The 8,768-nt window shown below is 38.0% G+C and overlaps 1 pseudogene; it reads left to right on the top strand.

Moving 5' to 3' along the window:
• Positions 413-2,135, top strand: LOC100521321 (annotated as a pseudogene).

Raw genomic sequence — 8,768 nt, 5'->3', positions numbered from 1 at the left:
GTTGAAATGGAAAGGATGTTGAATGGGGAAATTAATCTAATTGTAGGTGTGGCCCCTTGAAGGTAGCCAACTGGTATGCAGATTTTGTGAATTCTGCTTGATTGGAAGTGTTAATGTCTGAGAAGTTTCAATGCAGAGTGAAATCCAAATGCTAAAGAATGCCCAAAGCAAGAGTTCCCACTGCGGCACACCGGAAATGAATCTGACTAGGAACCATGAAGTTGCTGGTTCCATCCCTGGCCTCAGTGGGTTAAGGATCTGGCATTGCTGTGAGCTGTGGTGTAGTTTGCAGACACATCTCGGATCTGGCTCCAGTTGTGGCTGTGGCTGTGGCTGTGTCCGGCAGCTGTGTCTCCAATTCAACCCCTAGCCTGGGAATGTCCATATGCCACAAAAAACAAACAAAAAAAGAATGCCCAAAGCCAAACCATTGCAGGGGGAGGATATTTTCACCAGCGCTGATGCGGCCAGTAAGCCCCAGTCTCCAAAGAGAATTGCTTTCCTTCTTCCCATCAACAATAGCTCCCAAGAAAACAGGATCCATGAGGAATAAGACCAAGATCCACAAGATCTCTCTGCAGATGCCACAGTGGAGGTATCCTTGGACAGCACACAAAATAATCAGAAGAATCTGCCAGCCAAAACGCTCATTTTTCTTCCTCCACAGGAAGGCACAAATTCTTCTCAGGCCCAGACAAGCTATGAGGAGCTAGTGGAAGAGGAAGAGGAAGACCAGTTTGGTTTGACAGTCGGTGTAACTGATCCTGAGAAAATAGGGGATGGTATGAATTCCTATGTGGCCTACAGAGTTACAACACAGACAAGCTTACCAATGTTCAGAATTAAACAGTCTGCAGTGAAAAAAGAATTAGTGATTTTCTGGGTCTTTATGAGAAGCTTTCAGAGAACCCCTCCCCAAATGGCTTTATTGTCCTTCCTCTACCCAAGAGAAGCCTAATAGGAATGACAAAAGTAAAAGTTGGGAAGATTCTTCTGCAGAATTTCTTTGAAAACTGAGGGCTGCCCTAGAAAGCTACCTTCAGAGGATTGCGAATCATCCTACAATGTTATAGGACTCTGATGTCAGGGAGTTCTTGGAAAAAGAGGAGCTGCCATGCGCCATGGTACCCAGACATTGAGTGGTGTTGGTCTCCTCAAAATGTTCAACGAAGCCACAGATGTGGTCAGCAAAATGACCATAAAGATGAATGAATCAGGGCTGTCCTGTCATGGCTCAGCAGAAACAAATTCAACTAGGAACCATGAGGTTGTGGGTTTGATCCCTGGCCTTGCTCACTGGGTTGAGAATCCAGCATTGCTGTGAGCTGTGGGGTAGCTCACAGATGTAGCTCAGATTTGATGTTGCTGTGGCTGTGGCATAGACCAGTGGCTACAGCTCCAATTAGATCCCCAGCCTGGGAGCCTCCATATGTCACAGGTGTGGCTCTAAAAAGCAAAAAAAAAAAAAAAGAAGAAGAATGAATTTGAATTTGATTTGAGGGAGGAGAAGCTCCAGGAGGTAGAATGGGAGGTGCAGTGCTTACAAAAACTGCATAACCTTGTAGAAACTCTATTCAACCACAGGAAAGAGCTAGCGCTGAACACAGTCCAGTTTGCAAAGACTCGCCATGCTCAGGAGCTCTGAGATCAACACAGCATTGTCACAGGCACTCTCCCACCTGGCTGAGGTGGAAGCGAAGATCAAGCAGCTCCACCAGGAACAGGCCAACAATGACTTCCTCCTTGAAGAGCTCCTGAGTGAATGTATTCGCTTCCTGGCCATAGTCTGAGCCACATTAGACCAGCACATCAAGACATGGCAGCACTGGCAGGATGCTCAAGCCACACTGCAGAAGAAGTGGGAGGCCAAGATTCAGCTGCCTTGGGCTAACAAGCCCAACAAGTTGCAGCAGGTCAAAGATGAGATCGTAGAGTGGGAGTCTCAGGTGACCCAGTAAAAAAGGGACTTTGAAAGGATTTCAACTGTGGTCCAAAATGAAGTGATATGGTTTGAGAAAAAGAAATCCAACGACTTCAAAAATCAGGTGATCAGGTACCTTGAAACACTCCTATATTTGCAGCAGCTGGCAAAGTACTAGGAAGGCTTCCTTCCTGAGGCAAAGCCCATATCCTAATGGACCAAAGACACCAGAGCCCACCTGCCTGATGCTGCCTTTTTACACACTGTCCTCCTTCACCTCTGCTGGACCCCAGTGGGCATCCTGCCTAGCTTGGACTTCACTCCTTCCTCCCTGCCCCATGACAAAACTGTCCCTAGCCACTCTAATGTCACTTCACTTAGCTTCCATATATTTCTTACCTGAGAGAATAGTATCTTGCTTTAAACAAAAGACCTATAATAGATGCTGGAATTATGGAATAGGGGTGGAGTATTGATATAAATATATAAATACAAATGTATATTTTTCAGGATGTGGTTAGTGAACTGGGAATAACGTTTTCTGTTACTCCTGATAGTGACATGAACAGATTATGTAATAAAATAGTTTAAAATTGGGGGAAAAATAATCTATATATTGAAGAATTTAGCTTCCCGAGGTGATGGGTACTCAACAAAATAAACGGAAAGTTTTGGGGTAGGAATAGCATCATGTTGGATAAATGTTAGCTCATAAAGCAGGACTACAGCCTTCCCAGGATAGTATTGCTATTTCTCCTATTGAAAGATGAACAAGGTACCTCTGAAATCCTGAGAACTCTTTTCAGTGGATGGGCTCAACATGAAGCTTCTCATTAGGAGGGAGGTTCTGAAGGACTACATAGATGGACTATGTAGAAGTTAAGATATAAGGCTAGAGGAATTGTATCTGGGTCCTCTTTTCTAGAGTTTTCAGGAGAAGAACAAACAAAAATATTATTTTATTGACATAAAAGCTAGGAACTTACATTGTCAAATACTCTCTGAATATAATAATATCTCCCCTCAGATTGTAGATTTGTTAATAGGGAGGGGAATTATATGCCTCTTCATAGGGTATGTTGAGTGGTAAAAAAATAAAGGAAGGATGCCTAATGTCAACAAAATATTCACATAATTACTAGTAGTAAACGTACCATCCTTATAAAGAAGCACTCTCCAATAGAAATATAACTCATATCACGTATGACATTTTAAATTTTATTGTAAGCACATCAAATATTTTAAAAGCTGGTAAAATTATTTCCATTAAATAATTCATTTTAACATAATAGTACATTCACATGCAGTTGTGGGAAATAATATACTGAGATCCTTATACCCTTTCCCCATTTTTCCTCCACAGATAAGATCTTATAAAAACCAGGATACAATATTGCAACCAGGATATTAACATTAATGTGATCTCATCAATCTTTTTCTTTTTCATCAATTTTACTTGTACTCTTCTCTGTGTGTGAATGTAGGATTTTTTTACAGTTTTATCACACATGTCTGTTCATATAGCCACAGCCACAGCTGAGACACAACAGTTCAGTCTCCACCAAGATCCTCATCTCCTGTGTCCCACACTCCTAACACCAGGCAACTAATTCACCTTCCATTTCTATAATTTTACCTAGAAAAATGAATTTTAACAACATATTTTATATAATATATCTAAACTATTGCCATTTCAATGTGTAATCAATGTAAAAAAATGTGATACCTTACAGTCTTCCTATAGTACTAAGTCTTTAAGACCTAAGGCATAATTTATATTTATAGTACATATCAATTTTGATTAGTAACCTTTTAATGGTCATTAGTCACATGTGTCTCATGGTTACTGCCTTAGATCCCTCAGGTCTAGGGGATGCATATTTGTCCTTGGATCATGCATGCCATCCAGTGCAGAGGTTTTAGAGTCAGAGCTATGTAAAAATCTGCGTATATTGGACTCTTGGAAATAAGCTGAATATTTAGCATTAGAGAAATGGTTAAATAAAAGGTTGTGTAATACCTTAATAGTTTACATATATATTATATTATATTATATTATATTATATTATATATATATATTCTTTTTATAGCCTCACCCATGTCATATGGATGTTCTTAGGCCAGAGATTGAATCTTATCTGCAGCTATGACCTGAGCCACAGCTGTGGCAATGATGGATTCTTAACCACTGTGATGGGGAAGAAAATCAAACCCATGCCTCTGCAGTGATCCAAGCTGCTGCAGTTAGGTTCTTAATCCAGTGTGTCACAGTGGGATATCACTTAGTTGCATGTTATAGACACTGAAATTTTGTTTACAAAGAAGATTAAATAATATGATATAGAGTGACCAACAATTTGTTTTCCTCTGTCTGAGGGATTTCTTGAGATGAGAGATTTTCATTGATGGAACCCTAACTTAATGGAAAAATCCTTATAATATAAGAAGTATTTTATATAAATATATAGGCAAATATATCACATATATATAGTATATATATCATATGTGTGTGTATATATATATATAGATATAGATATGTACAATGTGAATCTATACATATATATCATGAAGAATGACAGAGTAATAATATTTAAAATAAAGCATTTTAGAAATAAATATACTAGATGATCATTCTCTAAAATTTAACCTAAGGTATCACATTAATCAAATTGAGCTTTGCAAAGTAGGCATACAATACGAGGGAACCTGGGGTTCTTGATTGTGCCTTTGTAAAATAACAAATTGGACTAGACAATCACTAATATGCAGTCTAGTTCCAAAATTCTACAATGATGATTCCAAATAAATATTTTTTAGCCTAAAATTGCTACAGAAAATCAAAAGGCAATTCCATTATTGAGTAAGACATTCACAGATATGAGAAGTACCTTTGACTTTGAGAGATTAGGTGAATTAGGAGAATTTGGCCTAGGTGAATGGAATAAAGGAGGTAAATGCAAGTAACAGAATAACAGTAAACCCAACAAGGCACAGTGACAAAACAATTGAGCTAAGGTCCTTGCTAGGTGAACCACTTTAGGCAAGCAAAATTATATTAAAATAATTTTATTGATCAACCTTAAGGTATTCCTCACTGTATTAATAAATGAATATTTTACATTGCCAAGGAGATTATAAGCAGAATTTATTAGTTTAAGGGAAACAATGATTTCTTTTTTTAAGAAAAGTATTATAGTTGATTTATAATATTTTGCTAATTTCTGTAGTACAGCAAAGTGACTCAGTCATATATATATCCTTTCTTATATTATCTTCCACCATGTTCTATCCCAAGAAACTGTATATATTTCCCCATGCTGTACAGTAGGACCTCATGGCTCATCCATTCTATATGTAATAGTCTGCATCTACTAACCCCAATCTCTCTGTCCATCCAACTCCCTCCCCCTCACTTTGGCAGGCACAAGTCTGTTGTCTATGTCTTGAGTCTGTTGTTGTTTTGCAGATAAGTTCATTTGTGTCATATTTTAGATTCCACGTACAAGTGATATCTTAAGGTATTTGTCTTTTTCTTTCTGACTTACTTAGACTTGGTATGAGAGTCTCTAATTTCATCCATGTTGCTGCAAATAGCATTATTTTGTTCTTTTTATGGCTGAGTAGTACCCCATTGTATATATGCACCACATCTTCTTAAACCATTTATCTCTCTATGGACATTTAGGTTGGTTCCATGTCTCGGCTATTGAGAATAATACTGTTATGAACATAGGGGTGCATCGTTTTGAATTATAATTCTGTTTGGATATATGCCCAGCAGGAATATAATTGTTGGATCTTATGGTAGATCTATATTTAGGGTTCTGAAGAAGCCCCACACTGTTTTCCATAGTGGTGTTACCAATTTACATTCCCACAACAGTATTGGAGTGTTCCCTTTTCTTGACACCCTCTCCAGTGTTTGTTATTTTAGACTTATTAATGATGACCATTTTGATATGTGTGCGATCAGAACTACTCATAGTTTTGATTTGCATTTAATTTCTATAATAATTAGTAATGTGGAGCATCTTTTCATGTGCCCATCAGCCATCCATATGTCTTCTGGAGAAATGTCTATTTGGGTCTTCTGCCAATTTTTCATTTGAGTTGTTTTTTGTTCTTTTTGTTTATATATTTTGGATTAAGTCCTTGAAAGTTGCATCATTTGCAATAATTTCCTCCCATTCCATAGGTTGTGTTTTCATTATTATAAATTTTTTACGGTTTCCTTTGCTATGCAAAAGCTTGTAAATTTGATTAAGTCCCACTGGTTTATGTTTCTTTTGATTTCTGTCTTTTGTCTTTTTTTTTTTTTTTTTTTTTTTTTTTTTTTTTTTTTTTTTTTTTGTTGTTGTTGTTGTTGTTGTTGCTATTTCTTGGGCCGCTCCCGCGGCATATGGAGGTTCCCAGGCTAGGGGTTGAATCGGAGCTGTAGCCACCGGCCTACGCCAGAGCCACAGCAACGCGGGATCCGAGCCGCGTCTGCAACCTACACCACAGCTCACGGCAACGCCAGATCGTTAACCCACTGAGCAAGGGCAGGGACCGAACCCGCAACCTCATGGTTCCTAGTCGGATTCGTTAACCACTGCGCCACGACGGGAACTCCTCTTTTGATTTCTGTTGCCTTGGGAGGCTAACTTAAGAAAACATTTGTATAATTTATGTCAGAGTATGTTTTGCCTGTCTCTTTCTAGAAATTTTATGGTGTTGTGTATTATGTTTAAGTCTTTTGAGTTAATTTTGAGTTTATTTTTGTTCATGGTATAAGGGTGTGTTCTAGTTCTAAGTTCCCAAGGATGGTTCAACATATGCAAATCAATGTAATACACCACATTAACAAAATAAAAGTCAAAAATCACATGATTATCTCAACAGATACAGAAAAACACTTGACATAATTTAACATCCATTCATGACAAAACTGTTATGAAAGTGGGCTTAAAGAGAATATATCTCAACATAATAAAAGTCATTTATGACAAACCCACAGCCAGTATAATACTCAATGGAGAAAAAGCTGTAAACCTTTCTGCTAAAACCTGGAACAAGATAAGGATGCATATTCTCACCACTTTAATGCAATATAGTACTGGAAATCCTTGCCACACCAATCAAACAGAGGAAAAAATCCAAATTGAAAGAGGTGTTAAAATTGTCACCATATGTATCCTGGCCATCTGTATATCTTCCTTGGAGAAATGTCTATTCAGGTCTCTTGCCCATTTTTCCATTGATTGATTGACTTATTTGCTGTTGGGTTGTATAAATTTCTTATATATTCTAGAGATTAAGCTCTTGTCCATTGCATCATTTGAAACTATTTTCTCCCATTCTGAAAGTCGTCTTTTTGTTTTCTTTTGGGTTTCCTTTGCTGTGCAAAAGCTTTTCCGTTTGATTAGGTTCCATGGGTTTATTTTTGCCCTTATTTCTATTGCTTTGGGAGACTGATCTGAGAAAGTATTCATGACGTTGATGTCAGAGAGTGTTTTGCCTATGTTTTCTTCTAGGAGTTTGATGGTGTCCTGTCGTATATTTAAGTCTTTCAGCCATTTTGAGTTTATTTTTGTGCATGATGTGAGGGTGTGTTCTAGTTTCATTGCTTTGCATGCAACTGTCAGGGTTTCCCAGCAATGCTTGCTGAATAGACTTTCTTTTTCCCATTTTATGTTCTTGCCTCCCTTGTCAAAGATTAATTGACCATAGGTGTCAGGGTTTATTTCCGGGTTCTCTATTCTGTTCCATTGGTCTGTCTGTCTGTTTTGATACCAGTACCACACTGTTTTGATGACTGTGGCTTTGTAGTATCTTTTGAAGTTTGGGAGAGTTATGCCTCCTGCTTGGTTTTTGTTTCTCAAGATTGCTTTGGCGATTCTGGGTCTTTTGTTGCTCCATATAAATTTTTGGATCATGTGTTCTAGTTCTGTGAAAAATATCATGGGTAATTTGATAGGTATTACATTGAATCTGTAGATTGCTTTGGGTAGTATGGCCATTTTTACAATATTGATTTTTCCAATCCATGAACATGGAATATCTTTCCATTTCTTTATATCATCTTTGATTTCTTTGATTAAAGTTTTATAGTTCTTGGCATATAGGTCCTTTACCTCTTTGGTCAGGTGTATTCTGAGGTATTTGATTTTGTGAGGTGCAATTTTAAAAGGTATTGTATTTTTGTATTCCTTTTCTAATATTTCATTGCTGGTACACAGAAATGCAACTGACTTCTTGGTGGGAATGCAAACTGGTACAGCCACTATGGAGAACAGTTTGGAGATACATTAGAAATCTATACATAGAACTTCCATAGGACCCCACAATGCCACTCTTGGGCATCTATCCGGACAAAACTCTACTTAAAAGAGACACATGCACCTGCATGTTCATTGCAGCCCTATTCACAATAGCCAGGACGTGGAAACAACCCAAATGTCTATCAACAGATGATTGGATTTGGAAGATGTGGTGTATATACACAATGGAATACTACTCAGCCATAAAAAAGAATGACATAATGCCATTTGCAGCAACATGGATGGAACTAGAGAATCTCATCCTGAGTGAAATGAGCCAGAAAGACAAAGGCAAACACCATATGATATCACTTATAACTGGAATCGAATATCCAGCACAAATGAACATCTCCTCAGAAAAGAAAATCATGGACTTGGAGAAAAGACTTGTGGTTGCCTGATGGGAGGGGGAGGGAGTGGGAGGGATCGGGAGCTTGGGCTTATCAGACACAACCTAGAATAGATTTACAAGGAGATCCTGCTGAATAGCATTGAGAACTATGTCTAGATACTCATCTTGCAATAGAACAAAGCGTGGGGAAAAAAAT

Source organism: Sus scrofa, chromosome 6 (genome assembly GCF_000003025.6).
Source record: "Sus scrofa isolate TJ Tabasco breed Duroc chromosome 6, Sscrofa11.1, whole genome shotgun sequence".
Lineage (NCBI taxonomy): Eukaryota > Metazoa > Chordata > Mammalia > Artiodactyla > Suidae > Sus > Sus scrofa.
This window is presented reverse-complemented; position numbering and strand designations above follow the sequence as displayed.